This window comes from Felis catus, chromosome B4 (genome assembly GCF_018350175.1).
Source record: "Felis catus isolate Fca126 chromosome B4, F.catus_Fca126_mat1.0, whole genome shotgun sequence".
Lineage (NCBI taxonomy): Eukaryota > Metazoa > Chordata > Mammalia > Carnivora > Felidae > Felis > Felis catus.
Window position 1 is genome coordinate 117,236,270 of NC_058374.1, and position 24,783 is coordinate 117,261,052.

The window sequence follows — 24,783 nt, forward strand, 5'->3', positions numbered from 1 at the left end:
GCTTTCAAAATATGCCTACGCTTAAGATATTATACCTGAGGGAGAAGGCAAGCATATGAGTATTTGGGAGGAAAAAGTTAGATGATACTAGTAAACAGCCTCTTTCTTCTTTCACATGCCAATGGCTCCACCCCCATCCTAGTTGAAAGCCACTGGTGTATTTTGCCAATCTTCTATGCATAGCTTCATGGGCACACATAAATACACACTTCTAAATAACAAATCAGAAACTTTAATAAACAATAGTTAAAAAAAAGCAAGCAGGCGATGCTGGCCTATTATACGGTGAAATTCCTAATTGCCCTGGATTTTGCTGTACCTCAAAGGCACATTAGTAAGGACAAATACGAGTTTCCAGGTTGGAACCTGCTAGGCTTTTTCAGCATCAACAGCCCTTCCTGTGAATTTGTTGTTTTGTGATTTGGCAGGTGGAAGTGGCCAAATAATTCTGTGGCCCAGGTTCTCCCAGAGGTCTTGTACCCTGGGCTGATTTGTACTTTATAGTCTTACAGACATAGCTCCATGCCAGGGCGTTGGACAACTACCTGTGCTTGTATTTTTCCCCATTTAGGCCTGCACGAGCGCATGGGACAAACCCAGCAGGATGCCTGGTGTGTTCTGGAAGGAGTGAGAGCCTGAGCCGTAGAAGGGAGAGCCAGAATGAGGTCTTCCTGTCTCTGCTTCCTGTGATGGCCCATCATAGCGCCTGTGACACTGCTTCCAGGTGCTGACTTTCTCTCCTGCGCCAGTCAGTGGACCGTGTGCTACTTACGTGCAGGAAGCAGGTCTGGTGATTTTGTCTTTCTTCCTCTTTGTATCTTGATTGCTTGGAATGGTGCCTGGGACAGAGGGAGCAGTGGCTTCGTGTCAGGATGAATAACAGGCATGACCACAGCGAATGTCTAGAGGCGGCTCTGTGCCTCAAGACAGACTAATAAGACAAAAGTTTCCATTCCAGTCTTTACAACAACCCCATAAGAGAAAGTCTAGATTCTATTATTCTCCCCATTGGAGAGCTAAGGAAATTAGGCAGGGAGAGGTTGAATAACTTGTCCAAGGTCACACAGATAAGCGGCCGTCTGCAATCAAACCCGGGAAGCTGAGCCCCAGTGTTCAAATTCATCGTGCCTACTCTTTGTTACTTCTGTCATGCTCTCTCCTCTGATTCAGCGGCCGCAGCGATCACTTTAAGATTTTGCGTCCTCACGTGACTCCCTGATCAAGAACCTTCACAGCCAGACTCCCCAGCGTGGTGCAGAGGCTATCTGCAATTGTCTCCAGTCCTCTTGCCACTTCAGAGCAGCAAGAGTTTGATCCCAACTTGATTTACAAGCTGTGAAACCCTGGCTATATTGCTTAACCTCTCCACTCAGGCTCCTCAACTGTGAAATGAGGGCAATAATGATACTGACTTCATACCGCACTAAGGAGAACTTCATAACCATCGACATGGGAACTGCTTAGAATGTGGATTTGCAAGCTTTTTCTATAAGGTGTCAGGTGGGAAATATTTTCAGCTTTGTGGTCATACAGTCTCTGTCACAGCTACTCAACTCTGCCACTGCAGTGCAAAAGCAGCCATAGACAATAGGGAAAGGAATGAGTGTGCCTCTGGGCCAATAGACAGTTTTTTATGGACACTGAGATGCGAATTTCAAATCATTTTCATGTGTCATGAAATATTCTTCTTTTCTTAAATTTTTAATGTTTATTTATTTTTAGAGAAAGAGAGAGAAAGGGAGGGAGACAGAGGCAAAGAGAGGGGGAGACGCAGAATCTGAAACAGGCTTCAGGCTCTGAGCTGCCAACACAGAGTCCGATGCAGGGCTCAAACCCACGAACTGTGTGAGACTATGACCTGAGCCAAAGTTGGATGCTTAACCAACTGAGCCACCCAGGAGCCCCAGAAATATTCTTCTTTATATTTCCCCCAACCATTTAAAAATGTAAAAACTTTTCTTAGCTCATGAATAGTATGAGAACAGGTGCCAAGCTATATATACATGGCCCATGGGCTGTAGTTCGAAGACTCTTAGTTTGGAATATTGTCTGGTACAGAAGAAGAGCTTCATAAATCCAAGAGGCACAGTGTGAAGTAAAGAGGAAAAAGTAGGAGTTTGTAAGGTGCTGGGGGCTTTGACTTGATAGGGATGTGTGGATGGAAGGGATGGGCCAAATATAAGAGAGTAAGTTGAGGAATAAACATCTGCTGATTCCATCCTTACACTGACCCAGCACCTTCCATCCTAATTACAGAGGAGATGACTGAGCCTCAGAGAGGTTAGGTAACATGCCCAGAGTTGCACAGCTTTTAAATATTAAAATCAGAACCTGAATCTGGTTTTTATAGGATACCAAAGACTGCTTTTTCTACTTTATCCTAGTGCACTGAACAGATAACAAGAACCTATGATGTGTCAGAGGCTGTGACACATCTGGGAACACAGTGGTATCAGAGATTTAGCTCTGACCAAATGGAGTATAGTCTCATAGGAGATCAGATATTCAAATAGGCAATTATAACTCAGGGTGAACACTCCTATGATAAGAACTCATGGGAGAAGCTCAGAGTTGAAGGTTCTAACCCACATTGGAGAAATCAGAAAAGGCTTCTTGGAGGCAGTAAAGTCTAAGTGAGACTGTAGATCAAGAAGGAAAGACCCAGAAAAGCACCACATAGGGAATAATAATATTAAGGTACAGTGTCTTGACTGGTTAGCCTGGTTGTCTGTTGGTGCCTCCTACCCCTGAGAAATCTGGTTCTGAGATTCATGGCCTTTGAAGTTCCAATACTCTTTCCAGGAGGGTCCCTGAGTTTTCTGTCCTTAGGTGTTCTCTGCCCCCACCTCCCTGTTCCTGAAATGCTACCATAGTTTTGCCCCACAGCTCCCTGGAGACAAGGCTGAGCCCCTTCTCTGTTTTCCTTCGTTATTTCACGTACTTCATGAATTTGGTAAACCTGACTCAAGATTTTGGTGGAGGGAGGGTGTAAACACGGGGAGGGATCACTTCAGGAGCCCAGGGCTTCCGCCCTCTCCTGGCCCCCCACTTCCTTTCTGGAGCTGCAAACAAAATCCTCCCTTTGTCTTGCTGGGAGGGTCCCACCCACCTCCGGCCCTAAGGATCTCAGTTTCTACTTCTAGCGCTTAGCAAAGTATTTTCTCCACAAACACAGCTCTACCTTCCTAAGAGGAATTCCGATGAATAAAGTGTCCTCTTTACACATATATCCTCTTATTTGATCCTCCTAGCAAGCCTCCAGAATAGCTGCCATTGTCCCCATTTTACAGATGGGAAAACTCAGTAACAAGCCCAAATGATAGCGTTGAGAGTTAAGCGCAGGACTGTCGGATTCCAAAATCTTTCTCAGGCACTCTATTCTAATACCACTGTGATTAGATCTGGAGAAGCAGGGGGGGGGGGGTGATGATGGATATAATCAGAAACTGGGTCCATAAAGAATATTAATTTCGCCAGGGACGTTGGTTAAGGATTATGGTGTTCGGTTTGGGAAGAGAACTGCGACCTGGCTGCGGGCGCCCCAGAACACTCAAGCCTGGGGCTCATTCCACGGGCTTGGCCTGAGAACATTCCTGAAAATAGCACTGCAGTTCTTTGATAACTGAGCAGACGCGAAGGAGACAGGGAGAAGAGGAAACAGGAAATGAAGAGAGAGGAAAGGAAGCTAAAGAGAGCCGGTTCTGTATTCAACAAACAATTTTAGATTCAAAATGAATCTGCTATTGAAGCCAGAAACTCTAGAGAGGTTCACACGGGCCAAGGTTTTTGGCCAGCTCTTCAGAGAATTTGGTTCCAAGCTGGGGAAATGAGGTTACTACGAAGCCAGAGTCTCAACATATGAATCAAAGCCTCCTTTTCAGCATCCAGAAGGATTTGGGGGACGGAGTCCCTAGCAGTTTCAGTGCTGCATGCCTTGGACCTCGGCCACATGTGGGTATGTGAGTGCGTGGCTCCTTGTGAGCCCAGAGGAAAGCTTGACGTGCACCAGGGAACAGGAGCCCCGCCTTCAGGAAGCCGTGAGCGAGGAGCAGCTAAAATGTGCTTCCTCTTCCCCTCTCTCTCCAGCCCTGAAGGTCACTGTGGGCTGACAAGCCCTTCCCCCACACCCTGCGACTGAGTTCAGCTCTCCTTACCCCACCCCTGCCCTCACAGTGGCCCTCAGCCGAATCTGCGAGGTTGCTCTTTACCCCTATCGCTCTCCTGGCTGGGCTCTCTCTCTGCACTTCTGCTCTCCAAGATGAAGGGAACCAAATGCCACTATCACACTGGCAGACCCTAGCTGGCCCCAGAGTTCTGCTTCTGTTTCATGAGGGCAGTACAGTGGGTAGTCCTGGAAGTAGGAATTCCTCTTCAGCATCCAAAGAGAAGATTGCTTAGAACAGTGTCTGGTCTGCGGTACATGCTGTAGGGCTGTAAGCTTTTATTCTCTATCCTGGCCCAGCTCCTAGGTATGCTAGAGTGAGCAGCAAACAAAAGAGATGCGGTGGGGGTGATGGAACTTGAAGTTTAAACATTTGAGAGCCAGATGGGGCAAGTGCATACACAAAGCCCAGGAGGGGGAATTAGCAAGGTACCTTTGTAGAAAAGCAAGTGGACCAGATGGAATCAAGGGAAACATTCCTATAAGTAGTGGGAACAGCTTAAAACTTTTGGGGCCACACTGTTTAGGGTCTTGATTGCCAAGCTAGGGTGTTTGCACTTCATCCTGTAGGTAATGGGGAGCTGGATGGTTTCGATTTTAACACACACATTATTTTGCTATCCTAGATTAAGACTTGGCATTTAATTGAACCCCTACAAAGTTCAGAGGTACAAAGTTGAGCTTGGTGTGAAGTTGAACTCGACCATGCGTCTGGGTTCTTTGTCTTTCCTCTCTCCTGCCCCTCCTTCCTGTCCTCTCTTCTCCCTTCCTGCTCTCTTACTTTCTCTCCCTGCATTTTACCAATTCTAAAACTCTGTGCATTGCATCTTTCTTGTAGTTGATTCCTAATCCTAGGAATCTTCTCATCAACCTGGTGAGAAGATTGGAAATCTGACATGTTCTTTTCTTTTTTTTTCTTTTTAAAGCAGGATTAGGCAGCTAATTGTACATTCCGTGCAGAAGGGAAAGTATCTAATTTCTCATCTCTGAGGTTGTCAGATCCCGTCCTGTTCTCCCAGAGACTTAATTTATGCTGTCTGGGTTATCATGGGATAGTCCATATGAAGCTCTGATTTGAGTTACTTGTGGGTCCCATTCTCCCCAATCCTAATAGACCAATAGTTTTCAGCCAGGGAGCAATTTGCTCCACAGGGGGCCTTTACAAATGTCTAGAGACGTTTCTGGTTGTCACAACTTAGGTAGGGTTGGAAGATAATGTGCCACTGGCATTTAGTGGCGGGGGGGGGGGGCAGGGATGCTGTAAACACCCTACAATGCATGGGACAGCCCCCACAACAAGAAATCATCTAGTTCAAAATGCAGCAGTGCTGAAGCCTCTGAGAGAGAAAGGAAAGTGGGGTGAACTGAGTCACTATCTGTGTGGATAGGATAGGGATGGGGCAGGATGACTGACCTGAGGAAAAGGTCCACTGGGAGCAACTGTTCTGAGAAGCATTTGGCATTAGAAAGAAGACCAGAAATTTTTTTAATAATGCCTATTTTTATTGTTGAGAAAGAGAGCATGAGTGGGGAGGGGCAGCAAGGCGGCAGGTGGGGCTGGAGAGAGGATCTGAGGCAGGCTCTGAGCTGTCAGCACAGAGCCTGAGGTGGGGCTCGAACTCACGAACCGTGAGATCATGACCTGGGCTGAAGTTGGACGCTCAACCGACAGAGCCACTCAGGCACCCCCAGAAATTTTAATACACTACTTATGAGCAAATGCAATTTGCCTATTTTTAACTAGCTTCCCTCTGGAAATAATAGAAGTTCAGTATATAGCCCCTAATGATAATTAGTCTACCAAAAACGTAACCATTGGAAGCCTCCACTTGTTAAGCGTCCTGTGAAACCTGATGTATTCGTGGCTTCTGAAATGCTCCCAGCGTGAGTACCTACAGCTGTGTTCGGCTTTATTTTGAAGGCCCTTGTGGCTTTGACTTTAGAAACATAGGTAATAGTCTTGGAAGGGAGCAGGTACCAGACATACATTTTGGTGGGGGACTATGTAGCACCTAAAGCATTTTATATCCAGGTGGTCAGTCCTTGAACTCGATCCTCTTAGTAAGAATGTGGTTGATTATTAACTGCATTTGGAGGAGTAGAGACTGATCCCAGTGGTTCTCTGGGTCCATAATGTCTCTCACACATCAGCTGGTCTCAGCCCTCTTCATAGTTAAGTTCTGCCCACCAAGCTTGGTCCTTGACCTTGTGTCCTCATTCCCTAGTGTCCTCATCCAGTCCCAAGACATGAATCCTCTCCATATGCCAGTGGCTTCTGATGCTCACAGGCAACCCCACTGCATTGTCCTCCTTCCCTGAAGGACCATTTCACATCTTCCTTCTCCTCAAACCTCCACCATCCCTGCCCCATCACTCTACATGGATGACCTCATTTCCTGTTTAGAAAACAGAAGCAATCAGAAAAAACTTCTACAGATTCCACCCCATCTACCAGCATCCGTGTCCTTTTGCTTTTCTTCCTCCCCAGTCACCATGGTCCAGCTCTAGGCTCCTCCCCTCTGCCTCCTGGACGTCATTTGCCTCCTTTCTCCTGAATTTGTACTTTCCCACCCCTGCATTATTTCTATCAGTTTATGTACAATATATTCCATAGTCTTAAAAAAATCTTCCTTGATCCTACATCTCCCTAGCAGTTGCCCCAGTTTCAGCTCCATTTACCAGCCAAAAAAAAAAAAAAAAAAGCTTTGCCTTCTCATCTTCATTCTCTGCAACTTGTCTGTCCTGAACCTTTTTATTTATGCTTTCATCCCATCAAACCAGCAAAACCTACTCTTTTCAAGGTCACCATGACCTCCATTTGAGACGTTCAGCAGCATCCACCCTGTGGGGCACAGTCCTTCTTGACACACTCCTGACAGCCTGGGAGAGCTTGATTGTTTCCTTAGCAGTGAAAATGTCTTCCATGCAGGGAACATTTAGAATTTAATTGCAGAGGTGAAGTAAATCAGTATTAAGTTGTTTTATGTTAAATTTGGGAATATCTGTGTATTTGATATTTTAAGACTCGTAATGTTTAAATGAATTTGGTGTGTCAGAAGACAAGATGCTATATTCAAAGACTTCTGTAAGAGACTTAACAAAACTAATTTTGTAATCAAAGAATTTTGAACCAGTTACACTTTATTTATAAGCTTAATTTTTTTGGTTTTACAAGAATGACTGAAATAGTCAGGATTTTTTTTTTAGTCACTTAATTCATAGTTAGGGAATTAACATAGAGGGTAAGAGCCAAAATCTGGATTCTGGAGCCAGACTTTATGGTTCACAAAACAGTTCAGTTATTAGTAGCTAGATGACCTTGTGAGAATTGCCCTCCGTACCTCAGTTTTCCTGTATTTATAACAGGAATGATAATAATATGAGTTATCTGCTGGAATTTCTATGAGAATTAGAGTTAATGATGTAAATTGTTTACGATAGTTTCTGGACATGGTAAGGGCTGTGTTAGCTGTCAGTGAAAAGCAAATAAAATATATTAAATTTATAAATGCAGTTAAAAACCTTTAAAAAGTTGTTTAGTGAACTAAGTCTAAGTGGAACAAACCCTTAATCAAACCCTCCCATAAAACAAGTTGTTAAGATTTCCCTTGGAAATCGCATAATAAGATTTGTAGAAGTCACTTGGGAGCTTGAAGGAAGAAGAGGGATGCTAAGCTTGTTACTCTAATAAATCAAATATGGCTTACAAATGTAAGTAGTCCCAAAGTACACTTACTTGGATGACAAAGTTGTCTTCTGGGGCATTCGAAATCTCACAAAGGCCGAGCTAGTTTCCTAAGAGCCCTGGCATCTATTGGTTGCCCCCTGGGATTTGAAAGCTTCTGTGGAGCAGCCCTGGGGCCCTATGGTGAGGAGCCAAGCTTAGGGGAACCTGCAGCTTGAAGCAAAGCTGCCCAGCTAAGCCCCACTCAGTTTGCCAATCCTCAACTGATGCATTGGTAAGTGAGCGAGTGCTTTATGCATATTAACACAGTTAATCCTTATAATAACTATATGAAGTACGCATCATTAATATTCAGATGAAGAAACTGAGGCCTGGGGAAGTTAAGTAATTTGCCTCAGGCCACATAGCTAATTAGTGGTCACACAGTAGGGATTCAAATTCAACAATCTGGCTCAAGTCCGTGGTTAACTACACTTTGATATCGTCTATTCTAATATAATCTATGACATAAAAAAATTGACAGTTGTAGCCCACTACATTGATTTCATGACCCTGTGATTTTCAAAACCTCCTCCAAGGAGTTATTCTGTGAGAGCAAGAACTAAAAGTCAAACTGTCTCTCAAGAATCTTAAAAACAAAATTTCCACAGTTGGGTTGTGTTCCTAGTTTCTGTCATCACTATCTTCCCCCTGACCCCCAAGTAAAAGCCCTCTGAACGTGCTCTTTTGTGCCTTGGTGGTGAGGAGCTCAGCAGATAGAATAACACGGGCCAGACGTGCTCTCCCCCTCACTCACCCACTTCCCCTCAACTCCCAGGTGCTACAAAATCAACAGGAATTCACAACTTCCTGATGAAAAAGAGTGACTGTCACCAGCATTTCAGGGAAAGGGAATGGCTGCCTCCTAGCGCTCTCAGGGGCTCTTTGAGCTGTTGCCTCATGAGGAAGAGTTTGGGTCTAAACCGAAGAATAACGTCTGATTCAACGACAGGAGTTTCTGAGGGATCCAGACCACCGAGTGGGTCAGGGCAGTGAGAGCCTTGGACAGTTTTAGAACTTGATTTGAAATAGAGGCTGTTACTGTAGCATTACAACTTTGAGACAAAGGGAACCAGTTAAAACTCTCATTCCATTGTGTATGGAAAGGCCAGCCATGGGCAATAGAACAGCTCTTTGATTTTGTTTGGACACATTGGAAAAAAGTATTTTTTCCAGTTTTATTGAGAAATAATTGACCTGCATCACTGTATACATTTAAGGTATATAGCATGATGGTTTGCTTTATGTATATCGTGAAAGGATTAGCATGGTAGGTTTAGTGACCATTCATGATCTCATATAGATACAATAAAGCGAAAAGAAAGAAAAATTTCCCCTCATGATGAAAACTGGTAGAATCTAGACTCTTAACCACTTTTCTATATGTCATAGAGCATTCTATATACTCATCCTGTTGTATATTACATCCCTAGTCCTTCTTTATCTTGTAACTGGAAGTTTGTACCTTTTGGCCACTTTCCTCCGATTCCTCCTCCTCCCACCCCTGCCTCTGGTCATCATGAGTCTGACTTCTTTTGTTGAGTTTGGTGTTTGTGTTTTTTAGATTCACGAATAAGTGAGATCATAGGATGTTTGTCTTTCTCTAACACCTACTTAATGTCTCCCGGGTCCAGCCATGAGAAAAAATAATTCTATAATTACAAGTTCCATGTGAAAAGGAAATAGAAATACAATTTCCAGGTTTACGTATATATGAGCCTCAATTCAAAACTGATATCAGAGAGTATTGATTTTTTTTTTTTAAAAAGTTAAGTTGAGGCAACTGAAAGTATGTGGAAAAGGTGTTTTATATAACAATCTTTCAAAATTTCTCCTACAATTTAAATATTTTAAGTAAAAGTAATAAGAAAGTAATCAATGCTGTCCCACTGCACCTTACCTCGCAGGGGCTGTCTTCAGGGATTCTTTAAGGCAGCAGATTACAAGCTGGCTGCAGTTGAGAGATTGACTGAAAGCTTCCATACTGCACATTATCTCTTTTTTTCTCTTTCTTACATTTAAAAAGAAAAACCCAGAAGGATGCAGAAAAACACAAATTTGTATAAATGAGGGTATGCCAAGAGAGTGGGCAGTTTGACTTTATGATCTCATGAAGGAAAATTCATGACCCTATGTTTACACACACGTATGTACACATACACACATATATACATATCTGTACATATCTGTACATATATGACATATACATATATATGTGTGTGTGTGTGTGTGTGTATATATATATATATGAAATTAAAAAATATATAAAATAAAATACATACATACACACACACCCAGAACCAGCAATGGGGCTTTGTTTATATTGCAAATAAGTATTTTTTAAATGTTTTTTTATGCAAAATAGCACCTATTCACTTTGGTGTTAACCACATCCAGAGTCTCTAACAGAATTATGAACAGTGTAACAGTCTCGTGCTGATTCATGTTCTCGAGGTGCCTTTGGAGACACAGCCTCTGGGCTGTGACTCCATTTTGCACAGGTGTAATAAACTCTACTAGAACAAGGGGTGGTCTGGGGACCTTTCAGTTCCAGCCTATAGTCAGCTATTGACAAATTTTTGCTTCCTTGTTATCCCTGGACAATCTTTGTTTATCCCAGGATCTAATTTATATATTAAAAATTATATTGTAGCTATTTTTAAAGAATTCCATAAGACTCATAAGATAATGAGTAAAACACTCTGATTGCCAATTAATCAATCTTCAATCCATTTTTACCAAGTCATACATCTTCCACCCACTGTGGAAGACACCAAAGTAGAGATTCCTGTACGGGTTTGGGAGACATGAGATACTCATTTTCTTTTTTAGTTTTGGAAATTTTTGTTTTGATAGGATTTCAAACTTAAAGAAAAGTTGCAGGAAGAATACCAAGATCCTGTATGCTCTTCCCCCAGATCTCCCAACTGTTAACAATTACCTAATTGTTTTTTGTCATTCTATCATTGTGTGTGTTCGCGTGTGTGTGTGTTCGTGTGTGTGTGTGTGTGTGTGTGTGTTTGTGTGTGTGTACTATTTTTTCTGAACTGCTGGAGAGTAAGTTCAGACATAATGCTCCTTTACTCCTAAATATTTCAGTGTGTATTTCCAAAGAATGAAGACATTATCTTACAGTACAGTTTTCATATTTAGAAGCTGAAACTGATACCATATTATTTTCTAATGTACAGTTCTTACATTTCATCAATTGTCCCAAAAATTTCCTTTGTAGAAAAAATAGTTTATTTTTCTGGTCCAGAATCCAATCCAGGGTTACAAGTCATACTTAGTTATCATGTTTCTTTAGTGTCCTTTAATCTGTAAGTGTAATCCTCAGATTCTGTGTCATGGCCTTGACATTTTTTAAGGGTAGTGACCAGTTACTTTGTAGAATGTTCATCAGTTTGGGTTAGTCTGAGATTTCCTCACTATTAACTCAGGTAATGTATTTTTGGCAAGAACGCCTCAGAAGTGATACTGTTTCTTTTCACTGCATCATATCATGAGACACATCATGTCTGTTTGTTCCATTCTTCGCAATATTAGCTTTGATCATGAAGTTGGTGTCTGCCAGGTTTCTCTATTGTAAAATAACTATTTTTCTCTTTGCAATTAATAGGTAATTTGTGGCAGAAACTTCCTTATTAAACTTTTACTGACATTTTTTGGAATCCAACTGATGCTTCTTTCTGAATCAGTAACTATGACCATTTCTAAATAATAATGATTTTCTTTTTTTCCTAGCTTTACTGAGGTATGATGACAAATAAAAATGGTATATATTTAGAGTGTACAACTTGATGTCTTAATATACATATGCATTATGAAATGGTTATCATAATCAGGCTAATTAACATATATATCACCTCACATTTTTACCATTTGTGTGCCTGTGGTAAGAGCATTTGATCTCCTCTCTCAGCAGTTTTCAAGCATTTAATACATTAGTATTAACTGTAGCCACCATTCTGTATACTGGGCCTCCAGAACTTATTCATTCTTCATGTAACTGAAAATGTGTGCCCTTTGATCAACATTTCTGCTCCCCTCAACCCCCAAGTCCCCTTTCTATTCTTGATTACTATGAGTTCAACTTTTTCTTTTCTTTTTCTCTTTTTTCTTTCTTTTCTTTCTTTCCTTTCTGTCTTTTTTTAATACTCCACATATAAGTGGCATGGTGCAGTATTTGTCTTTTGGTGTCTGGCTTAATTAGCATAATGTCCTTCAATGTCATTCATGTTATTATAAATGAAAGTATTTCTTTCTTTTTCAGGGCTGAATAATAGTTCACTATATGTATGTATATATGTGTATATATACACCACATTTTTTAAAATATGAAACTTATTGTCAAATTGGTTTCCATACAACACTCAGTGCTCATCCCAACAGGTGCCCTCCTCAATACCCCTCATCCACCCTCCCCTCTGTCCCACCCCCCATCAACCCTCAGTTTGTTCTCAGTTCTTAAGAGTCTCTTATGTTTTGGCTCCCTCCCTCTCTAACATTTTTTTTTCCTTCCCCTCCCCCATGGTCTTATGTTAAGTTTCTCAGGATCCACATAGGAGTGAAAACATATGGTATGGTATCTGTCTTTCTCTGTATGACTTATTTCACTTAGCATAACACTCTCCAGTTCCATCCACGTTGCTACAAAAGGCCATATTTCATTCTTTCTCATTGCCACGTAGTATTCCATTGTGTATATACACCACATTTTTGTTATCCATTCATCTGTTGATGGATGCTTGAGTTGTTTACATATCTTGGCTATTGTGGATAATACTGTGATGAACATGGGAATGCAAATATATCCTCAACATAGTGATTTTATTTCTTTTGGATATATACCTAGAAGTAGATTGCTGGATCATATGGTATTTCTATCTAATCACTGATGATTGGATGAAAACGCAATCCACAGAATGACAGAAAATAATTGCAAATTATATACCTGATATGAATCTAGTATCTACAATATATAAAAACTCTCACAACTGAACAACAACAAACAACCCAATTACAAAATAGATCTAAATAAACTTTTCTCCAAAAAAATTATACAAATGGCCAAAAGATGTACAACCTTGTTAGCCATCATGGAAACTCAAATATTGAAACCTTGATGGTTTCACACCAACTATGATTACTAGAATAATAATAATAGTAACAAAAACAACAACAACAAACAACAATAGATATAAGTGTTGGTGAGGATGTAGAGAAATCACAACCCTCATATATTTGTTGCTGGTGGGAATATAAAATGCAACCACTTTGGAAAGGAGTCTGGCAGTTTCTGAAAATGCTAAACCTAGAGTTATCATACAGTCCAGAAATTCTAATCCTAGGTGTTCATCCAAGAAAATTAAAGACCTATGTCCACATGAAAAAGTATACACAAATGTTCATAGCAACATTACTCATAATAGCCAAAAAGTAGAAACAATCAAAATACCTATGAATTGATGAATGGATAAACAGAATGTACATCCATATAACATCCATATAATAGTATAATATATCCATATAATAGAATATTATTCAGCTATAAAAGGGAATAAAGTACCAACAGATGCTATAGCACGAACAAACCTTGAAAACATCATACTAAGTGAGAGAAGGTAGACCTAAAAGGCCAGGTGCTATATAATTCCCTTTATATGAAATTCCCAGAGTAAGCAAATCTATAAGATAGAACGTAGATTAGTGGTTGCCTAGGGCTGTGGGGCAAATAGAGAGTGACTGCTAATGGGTACAGTTTCTTTTCACAGTGATGAATAATGTTTCAAAATTGATTGTGATACTGTTGTTCAACTCCGTGAGTATACTAAAAACCATTCAATTGCAATGGTAAGTGAATTATATCTAAATAAAGCTGTCCTATAGAAATAAAGAGAAAGGAGAGAGAAGAGGGAGAGAAGAAAGGAAAGGAGGGAGGGAAGAAAGAAAGAAAGAAAGAAGGCTAAACCATGGAAAGTCATGGGGGTGGGGTTGCTGGGGATGAGGTCATCATGGCAGACAGTAGTTAGTAACAGAAACAGAAGAAGTCATCACGTTGTGGAAAGTCCTATAGGCCACAGCAGGGTTTGGCTTTTATTTTAATTGCAATGGGCAGGCATTTGAGGGTTTTAAGCAAAAGGGTGATATGATCTGATTATAAAAAATAACTCTGGCTCTTGTGTAGAGATTATGCTTGGGGTGGGGTGGCAAGCCTGGACATGAGGAACGCAAGTGAAAGGTTCTGTGCTATTTACTGGGTCACAGTAATGGGTAATGACACGCTTTCATGACTGATTCCATCATTTACAACAAATAATCTTCATCCTTCTCTCTGCCTCTGGCCCATCCTCACTTCCTCCTATACCCCCTCCAGCTTCTTTTCCAAGGAAAGGGAACGTGGTAAAATTAGCAAACACCATCACCAGATCTTCAGCCTATTCACTATACTTGGTTTAGAAATAGGACTATTCTAGTCCATTCAACAATTCTTTATGGAGTAGGAGAACAATAGAAGGGCATGTGGACAATGAGATCGTGACTTTTCCCAGACACTGTCAGAAAGGAGTTCATGGCCACCATGCTCAAAGCAAAAGAATGTGCCCAACTGGGGTTTTGAGGATAGAAAGGCCAAAAATAAAAGAAGATATTCTTGATTTTTGAGTTACAGTTAGACAGGAAGTAGGGGCACACATTCATGATGTTTAGGAAACTGCAAAGGATCAAAAAGAAATACACAGCTCACTCTTATCACCTCTTGGAGGTTAGTCACTAACACTCATATAACACACCCCAACCTGAGCATCAACTAGTCTTCCAAGGATTCCCAAGTTCCTGCTTCTGGGGGCTGATAAATGACATTACCCAGAAGGTGTCATGTGACATGGTTAGCCCATCTTCTTCTAAAACATCAATCAAGAAGTTCTCTTCTTACCAAAGTGGTATAAACTAGAAGGAAAATTCAGGTGTTATGGGTCCTACAGCTTTTGGAGACCCTCTTTAAGGAAGAGTACAGAATTGCAAGTACAAATTTAGGTATGAAATGAGTATTGAAAAAATGTTAAATGTTGACACATACCACAAACACCACAAAATCCATTAAAATAACAATATTTCATTTATTAATTGACCACCTGGAATACGTTGGTAATATTTTTCCCCAACAGTTTTGATTGCATACTCTTTTAACCTCTCCATATGAAAACAGTGCTATAAAATGGTTGTTATGAACAGAGAATAGGAAGATAATCCTGTCTTTCCTTTTGCATGGTTATTTTTTTTCCTTAATGTCCATGGTTTGGAAAAGTTCCTTTGCATTTCAGAATCTTTTGTTGGCAATGCTCCTCCTGCATGTACTCTCACAGTCTCTTGTTTTAGCAGTGTCTTTGATAGAAGCTGCCACCAGCAGCTGGTCCAACTTGGCCACGTCCTTGACATGCCCGTGCTCCTCCAAGTCCTGGGGCAGCCATGAAACCTAGTCACAACAGCTTCTGAGCAGAAAGCAGAGCAGCATCTAGTTCAGTCCTTTCTTCTAATGATCAAAGATAGGATTGGAATGCTCCATGAGGCCCTCTGGGGCCACGTGGGATTTGGGTGCTGGGTGGATGTGAATATGGTTCAAGCAGCCAGCTAACCCTACCTGAAATCCCAGCACCATACTAGGGCAAGGGGGTGACCTTTCGTCTGGGATCAACTCTGTGCCTCTTATATTGGGCTCCTTCAATCTTATAGGGGAACCCTTGGAGACTTAGAAAGGGGCTCAACCAAATGAAGCTTAAACTCCATTCATTTCTCAGTAAATCTGCCTCTCCAAGCCCCAGTTGTCAACAGTAGAGGCAGCTGTGGCCACTGGACAGGAGGATAATTATAGCCTTGTCCACAGCAAAAAGAACCCAGATAAAATTTATCTTAGGGTTAGGATACCAATTTGGCTACTATTACAAAAGTCAAAATAATAGTAGCTTAAACAAAATGAAGTTTGTTTTTCTGTCCTATAACAATCAAAGTATAAATGGTCTAAGGCTGATGTGGTGGCTCCATGGTAATTAAAATTCAAGTTTCTTCCACTATGATTCTCCTTTATCCTCAACAGAGGACTTCTATCTTGTAGTTGAATATGGCTGCTCCAGGTTCTGCCATCATATCTGCATCCCAGCCTAAAGAAAGGTAGAAAGAAGATGTGGGAGGTGATGTTATCCTTTCCATTTCAGATCGTGGACCAGCATACCTCATATCTGCCCAAATCTCTTCTGCCCACATTCCATGAGTTGAAAATTATTCTTTATCTCATTTAGGTGCAAGAGATGTTGGAAAGTGTAGTCTTTAGTGAAATAGTCATGTGTCTGACCAAAACTCAGAGGCTATATTCTCAAAGGACGTAGGGAGGATTGGCCGCTGGGGACGGCCAGCAATGTTGCCACAGGGAAAAAACCAGATCAACTGAATGCACCATTTTGTATCCACATCAATGATTTTGTTAGTTTTCTGTACCTTTTAAGACCACAAGGGAACTACTGGTTACTGGTGCCTCTAATGTAAACATTTGCAGAGTTACGTTTTTTAGCAGAGAAGCTAAAAACTCAGTGAATAACCAACTCAATCTATATCCCTGCTCCCACTTAGGTGTAAGCATAAAAAGAGTTAAGTATCTGCATAATAGAGCCCAAAGAAACAAACTAACGGGATGCTCCCACGGTACACTGCATGAGGCTTTAATGGGTTGAATCCTTCTCTATCAGCAATTCAGTAAATTCACTTGAAAATGGAATGGATTCATTTCTGTACAATGCTAGAAACAGCAGGATCACATCTTCTTTTCCAACCCCCCCACCACCTCCCCATTCAAACTCAGATGTTGGCTTCAACATTAATACAGTGATACATTCTGAATACAAAGAGCACACCCTTGGAGCAAATTGTAAGCTTGGAACCATTTCCTCACCTTGTTTACTCTGGTCTGAATGGCTGGTTCAGGTTATGCCAAAGTGTGCATTGGTATCAGTGTTAAAGAAGCCAGCCACTCAGAACTGAGCTCTAAACATCATGATCAATGCAAGGCTGACTTGATGACCCACAAGCATAATATAATTTATGCATTCATGTCCGAGCTCAATGAGTAAAACAAATGTTATGATATTACAAGTTATGTCAAAATTACTCCCAAACCACCAGTGAATTTAACAATATAATCAATCAAAAGCCATCAAATGTGTAGTTTAGGAAACAGCCTATATAGGCCACATAATGAAAGAACTGAAATTTTCACCCATCAGCGAATTAGCTGGGCCTTGTGAAGACACAGGCAAAAAAGAATGATGGAACCAGGGGGCTCAAGAAGTCATCACACACAGTCCCCCCGTCTGGGGTCAGGTCAATACTTAACCTATTTTTAGCAAACTTGAGTAATGAGAATTGAACTGTCTTCCTCTGAAGTCTGTTCCAGCGTCCAATTAGGAAATGCTTTCATATTCACAGCCACCATTGTGCTGCAATCTTAACCCATTTCCTATAATTTGCTCCTCCATGGAGATGGAAAACAGCTGGCCATTTTCCCCCCTTGTGATAATCTTTCGTGTTCAAAACCATACATACTCAGGTCTCTCTTTTCCATGTTAACAAACCCAGACTCCTTTGCCTGCTTTCAGACCACTCTTATTTTCCAGGTATTGTTGTGGCTTTCCTATCTTTCCTATGGATTTCTCCATTTCTCTTTTAAAATGCAAAACCCTACACTGAGTGGTTTAAAATAGCCTTGCTCAGTCTGAGGAACGCTGAAGGATGGTCTCAATCTCAGTATCACACAGTCCTGACCACAGGCCATGTTTAAATGGTAGTCCTCAGTGGCCTTCAGGTCATTTCCATGACCTGTAAACCTCACTAATTTTTCCCCAATAAGGATTCCATTCTGCTTTTAGAAAACTACTCCTCTTGTTTGTCACGGTGACTTAGGGCATGATTTCCCTCCTCCAAAATGTTAATATAGCCACCAAACTTGATGTCCTCTGTGACTAATAAACACATTCTAAATGAATTACTCCAGCTTCAGACAAAGATTGTTAACAGCCCTAAACTAGCACATTTGAGTCACCAATAAATACTTCGCTCCACTGGCTGCTTCAGGGCATGAACAACTCCACAAATGCAGTTGGGTTCACTTGGCTTATTGACTACTGGATACTGTGGAAAGAACAAGGAAAGACCCGGCTTTGGGCCAGGCCAGGGTTTCTCGATGTTGGCACTATTGATATTTGGAGCCAGAGAATTCTTTATTCTGGGAGGCTGTCCTGTGCACTGTAGGACGCTTAGCAGCATCCGTGGACTCCACCCACTAGATGCCAGTAGCAATCCCCTGCTCAATTATGACAGTCGAAAATGTCTCCAGACATTGCCAGATGTCCCCTACTGAGGGGGGGGTGCAAAATCCACCCCAAGTTGAGAACCACGGTTCCAGATGTTTGACTTCCCTTTCCAGACAGAAAGCAAATTGGTTCAAGGATGTTTGCTCCCAACAAAACCTCATTATCTACGACCCAGCATCCCAGGAACTGCTGGACTGAGTACTCATCACAATGTGGAGGAGCTTTTCTGTACTAATTTCATCCTCTGAGGTCGAGATTATCACCCCATTTCATAGATATAGAGTGGTTGAGCCGGGCATGAGTAGCACATAGCCACCAAGGGGCTTATTTGAACCCACATCAGCCAGGTTCCAAATCCTCTGCTCTTTTTATCATCTAACACCACCCCTCCAGATGGGTGGACCATTGACAGTTCCCCAGAGCCCATCCTTTCCCTTTGCACAAGATGGAGATTTCCTCTTGCAAGAACTCCAGAGCCTTCTTTAAATAAAGAAGGCTTGGTAGCTACTCTGACCCACGTGGCCCTGTCTTTCAGAGTGCAGTGGCTCGTTTGACTCTTTATCAGTTTTCACCTCTTTCAGCATATTGGCTGGCTTCCCTTGGTACAAGACCCTGTCATTCCCAAAGCACCTGGTCATGTGCTGTCACGTTTGGTTCAGGGGGACTGAGAGGCCTGATGATTCCCCCAGTGGGTAAATGGCTTGGGCAGGCCTGTGAGTAGGGGTAAGCCTCCTGGCCTTACCTCCAGAACTTATACAAGGGGGTGTCTGTTTTGCTTAGATAGCAGTGGTATTCTTTTTATAGTCTGTGCTTTTGTACTGATACACACTGTTATTTTGTTTCAACATTTCTCCCAGAAGGCTGGTTCCCTGGGTCCTCCCTCCCCCCCCCCCTTTTTTTTAACGTTTATTTATTTTTGAGAGAGGCAGAGAGGGAGACAGAGGATCTGTGCGCTGTCAGCACAGAGTCTGATGTGGGTCTCGAACTCATGTTAGATCATGACCTCAGCCGAAGTTGGATGCTTAACCAACTGAGCCACCCGGCGTCCCCTCCCTCTTTAATCTCATAGACTTAGGGCAGGTTTTCCACCTGGTTGTCACACAAACCTTTAATAATGGCATCATTTTCTTCCTTCAGTAGCCTCCCATGGTTTTCCTTAAAGGTGAATTCATTTATTTACACAGTCACTCCCACGTCTCAGGAAACCTGTTCGGGCTGCATCCGTGTGAATGATCTCGCCAGCCCCGCAGATCCAGCACCTCCCTGGGTTCACCCCACTTTCACAGCCACTAGAGATTTCCTTCCCCTTCTTTCTGGCGGCGCATATCCGGCCAGGCCCCAGCTCAGTGCCAGCATCTCCTGGAGGCCCCTAGCCACTCCTCACCACTCGGTCTCCCCCATGCCTATCTCACTGGGCTGAGGTGAGAACTGGACAAAACACTGTATGTGAGCTATGCGGTCCTATACACAAGAAGGGTATTATGACGAATTTAGTATATGATGTGAAAAGGGCATCCTGTTGGCTCAGACCCTTTGTCCCTCACATTTCGTTCCCATTGGCTTTTTCTTGCCAAAACCCTGAGCTCGAAGAACTGCACCTTCCTGCAGCCTGTTTTCTTTATCTCGCTGATTTCTCTCCTTCCTTCCTTAGAACCCTGAATGTTATCATTTTGTAGTCATTTCCACCAAAGTTCCCGGGTATTCTCTTCAAAGATGGGAGAAGTGTGGATATGTTTAGGGTCTGAGCAAGACTCAGGAGTGAGGGAAAAGTTGAAGGTATAGGAGTCAGAGAGCCGTGTTGAAAGAACAAGTCACGGAGGGGATAAGAGAGGCTGGAGTCCCAAGAATAGGAGCAAGGGCCGAGTTAGGAGGGACACCAGTAAGATGGGTGGATGTGTGGACAAGTTGAAGGCAGGGTAGGGGGAACATTTCAAGGTCTTCATCTTGTGCAGTAGGAGGCTTAGTGAAGTTGGGTGTTGGGCGAGGCCTTGACTGGCCCAGCAGTGCTCAGTGACCCAACGTAGGGTGGAGAAGGATTGTCGGGGCAGTGAGGTTAGTGGTTTGGAGGGCAGGTGTTGGAAGAAAAAGCTGTGAAGGAGCAGAGCACCCACGTTCAACCTGATAACCGGGGTAGCCTCCAGACTTGGCAAGAAGGAAGTAGAGCAAAGAGGGTTCGTGGACCCGGTCTGAGTCCTCAGCAAGGGAGATGAAAGGCTAGACATTTGTGGCCTGAAACCTGCGGGTTAGAGTTTCAGATTTCTGACAGAGAACACTTCGAGGTGATGACAAGGCTCAGGCAGGGATACAGGTTGGCTGCCCAAGGACAGTGCAGTGAGGGTCACCCCACACAACCGTGTGAATGCACTCTGCTCCCGTGGCCTGGCTGATGTCACATAAACTGGGGAAAACTTTCCTAGCCCAGTCCCAGGAATGAGTCCTGCACGACCTGAGCCATGCCTTCCTTCCTGTCTCCACTGACCCTCCCAGGCGTCAATTTTGCCAGCTTCGCCTTTGGCTCTCTCCTCAGATATCTTGCGTGTGTTTTCCTCCATTTCCACAAATGGCTGTGACCATTCCCAACAGCGATCCCGCCTTTCCATCCTGACATTCAGATTCCCTCGGGTAACCCTCTCCCCAAGGACCCTCCTTCTTCGACACCATCCCAGTGCAGGTTGCTTTCACCCCACTGGCCTTGACCTGAAGTGGGATGTGGATAAGCCTCCTGGATATTGAAACCACCCAGACAATGGCAGCCATCTGGGTGGAGAGGAAGATTCTAAGGCAGGTTCTCAGTGAACGTGGGCAACTGATAGCATATATTTTCCCCCTGCTTGAACTTAAATTCCTACAGGAGACAGGCAAGTAAATAAACAAGTAATGACACCCAGTGTCACATGATAGAAACTAACGGAGCCCAAGGCCACCTGGCAGACACATGTTCCATCTCTGTGGAGCAAGAGTATGCCCCTGCAAAATTGTTGCCGCACAGGCACGTGGGCTCAGTGTTGCCAGGCTTTTTCACCATTTAAGAGAAGCCAGAAATCTAGGTTTACATGTAAAATCTCCTGGCTTTCAAATGGTAACATCTCACTCAAAAGAAAATTTTCAGCACCTTTTTGGCCAAACCACCTCGGATGGTTGAATTTTGGATCAGGCTTGCCAGTGTGCCTGGGTGATGCTGTGGACATGGCCGAGGGGAACGAGGAGGAAGCTTGCTTTCCAGCCCGGAAACCGGGGGGCAAGAGTGGAGATGGGGTGTGCCAGAGAAGGAATTTCCCATGAAGGGTATATTTCTGCCCCACCGGCCTCGGACCCAAGAAACAGAGTTAACGGGAAACTTTAAGCTTTGTTTTTCCCCTCAATGTTTTATTTCTTGTTTTTAACCCTTCTGAAAAGTCTGCTAATCGCACACAGCCTTGGTTGGTACCATTGTAGGAATTGAGAAGTGGGCAGCAAAAGGGAGTGGAAACTTCCCTCACCCAGCCCTCCTTTGGGAGAGCTGTGCTACCTGAAAGGGCCAGCGGGCCTGGAGAACCCGCAAGACAGTCAGTGTGGCAGGCGAGCGAGCAGAGGCTGAGCTGGGAGAGCCAGGAGGCGCGGGGGAGGGAGAAGCAGAGAACCACACTGCCTCCCCAGAGGCGACCATGATGGTGGTTCCTGAAATCAGTGGAGGCCGACGCTCGGAAAGACCTCACCATATGTTGCTAGGTGGAAAAGCAGATTCCAAGAAACTGTTAGAGAACGATGCCTTTTGTGAGAAACAAAAGAACACTTACACGACTGTGTGCGTGGAAAAATGGCAGAAGAAAAACGACACACAAAATATTAAACGTGGCTGCTTTTATTTTTTTTTATTATTGTTTTTTTTTTATTTTTAAAAAAAATTTTTTTTCAACGTTTTTTATTTATTTTTGGGACAGAGAGAGACAGAGCATGAACGGGGGAGGGGCAGAGAGAGAGGGAGACACAGAATCGGAAACAGGCTCCAGGCTCTGAGCCATCAGCCCAGAGCCTGACGCGGGGCTCAAACTCACGGACCGCGAGATCGTGACCTGGCTGAAGTCGGACGCTTAACCGACTGCGCCACCCAGGCGCCCCCGTGGCTGCTTTTAGATAATAGGACAGTGGGTGCATTGGTAATGTTTGCCCACTCCGGGGATGGCTTTTGTGGCGTGGTGGTATAAACAGGCTAAGACTCCGCGTCTGCTTTTTTCCCAAGAACCCTACGCGTGTTAACTATGAGGTCCTCACTACAACCCTGTGCAGTTGGTACTCTTACTGTCCCCTACTTTACTGTCGATGAGGAAAGGAAGGTACGAGGCAGTTTAATAACTGGCCCTGGGTCATGCAGGAAGTGGGGCAGCCCTTTCTGCAGCGGTCTTCAAAATGTTACAATGTTGTTTTTATAAGAAAGAAATTATCTGCACACCAGAGCCCTTACTTGAAAATCTGTGTCATAGGTTTTTTGGGTTTTTTTTTTTTTTTCCTCCCAGGTGGTAGTTAGGAGGTTCAAAATTTCTGAGTCTGATATAAACCAAAGGTTTCCTCAGTGGACATATCTAAGACAAGTACATCTGCTTTCTTCTCGGTCACTGACCATCCAGAACCTGTTCTTGGTCTTTGCTTCTTTCCCATTCGTTTATTGGGCGCATTTTATTTATTTTATTTTTATTTTTGTTAATGTTTTATTTATTCTTGAAGAGAGAGAAAGACAGAGAGTGAGCAAGGGAGGGGCAGAGAGAGAGAGGGAGACACAGCATCTTAAAGCAGGCTCCAGGCTCTGAGCTGTCTGCACAGAGCCTGACATGGGGCTTGAACCCATGAGCTGGGAGATCATGACCTGAGCTGAAGTCAGACTCTTAACTGACTGAGCCACCCAGGCGACCCGGGTGCATTTTATTATGTATATAAAATCAGTGTTTACCACTCTCCTGCCTTTATTCTTTTGCTGTTTACCTCAATATATACTTTATTTTGAAAAAGAGTAGGTTAAATTGAGTTCTTGCTTTAGGTACTAGCCTAAGCACCTTTCAAAATACATCTTACTGGGGCTCCTGTAAGCTCAGTCAGTTAAACATCAGACTCTTGATTTCGGCTCAGGTCACGATCTCACGCTTTGCAAGTTCAAGCCCTGCACTGTCAGCCCAGAGCCTGCTTGGGATTCTCTCTCTCCCTCTCTCTCTGCCCCTCCACTGCTCACACACACACACTCTCTCTCTCTCTCAAAATAAATAAACTTAAAAAAAACTTTAAAAAAACACATTTTATTTCATTCTCATACCACTTATCAGTGAGGTACTCTGATTAGCCTACAGGTCAAGATTTTGAGGCACAGAGAGGTTAAGTCACTTTGCCAAATCCACGTAGCAAGTAAATGGTGGAGCCAGGATTCGAACTCCAGTCCGTCTGATTCCAAATTTTATGCTTTTAAAGGCCACACTCTACTGCTAGCTCTACTCATGGTTCAACATAGTAAGGGAATGAACAAGACCCCTTTGTCCTGCACCTCAGAGTGTGTGTGAACATCCTTGAGGCATAAGGCCGCCTGCTTCCCCTGCCTGGCTCTATTACTTTTGGCTAAAAACCATGACAACCTGGAATAACCCAGGTCCCTTCAGCCCACATTCTTGGCATGTTCGCCAGGCCACTATGTCTCACTTAGGCTGATTACATCATGGCCCTGGTCCTGAGCTGAGAACTCAGAATCTCCTTCTCCTCACATTTCTGTATGAAACTTTTCAGTCAGTCAGTCAGTCTGTCAACATGAGTTTTCCTTTTGCTCCCATTCTGGCCCTGTCCTAACTTCCTATGTCTCTTCTGGAGCTGAGTTTCACTTTGGGTTTGGAAAACCCAGGGCTGACTTTGACTTGAAGCCCTGTGCTCACTGGGTCTGTAAACCAGCTCCGGAGACTAACTATCTTCCCTTTCTCCGGGACACAGAACCCTTCTCTCAGATCACACTTGGATGGAGGAATTAGAAACCGTCTCCTCCAAACCACTGGTCCAAAGAGACATGCACGGCATACACGCTCTTTCTCCTTTCTGCTCAAAGATCGAAAGTTCCTCCTGGTGTACCTGTTCTAGCTAAGACTGGTCTGTATCATTTAGGCAAACACGGGACAGAAGGCAGTTAATATTCTGGAGGAGTACATGGAGATAACATAGAGGTGGGTATTTAATCAGTAGCCTTCCAGATCCATTGAGGGATTGGACGCCCCCCCCCCCCCCTTTTCCCCAAGCTCTCTGGTTTTCTGTTCTTCTTCTCTGGTAGGAAAAGGTATGTTCTTCTAAAGGCTCCTTTTAATGGGCCGGGAACATTTCTTTTTAGCCACACTGTTTTAGATTGTAAAGACTGCATCCCTAAAGTGAGAACCACTTGATGGAGTGGGAAGAATAATGATCAGGACACCAAAGTCGTAGAACTGGTTTTGCTGGCTAGCTGTGTGTTTTGAGAGCCATTTAAACCCTGTGTGCCTGAATCTCTTTTTAGGGGAAATGCTAGTGATAACCCAGTGGCAATGCAGACGTAAAGTCATATT

At 43.1% G+C, this 24,783-nt stretch overlaps 1 long non-coding RNA gene across 2 annotated transcripts in view; it reads left to right on the forward strand.

The window, feature by feature from the left end:
- The window catches only part of LOC123386688, a 56,806-nt gene that overhangs the window by 26,961 nt on the left and 5,062 nt on the right, over window positions 1-24,783 (forward strand). For both annotated transcript variants that reach the window (XR_006600978.1, XR_006600979.1), the window contains exon 2: window positions 572-785. This is a non-coding gene — a long non-coding RNA (uncharacterized LOC123386688). The remainder of the gene's footprint in view (window positions 1-571; window positions 786-24,783) is intronic.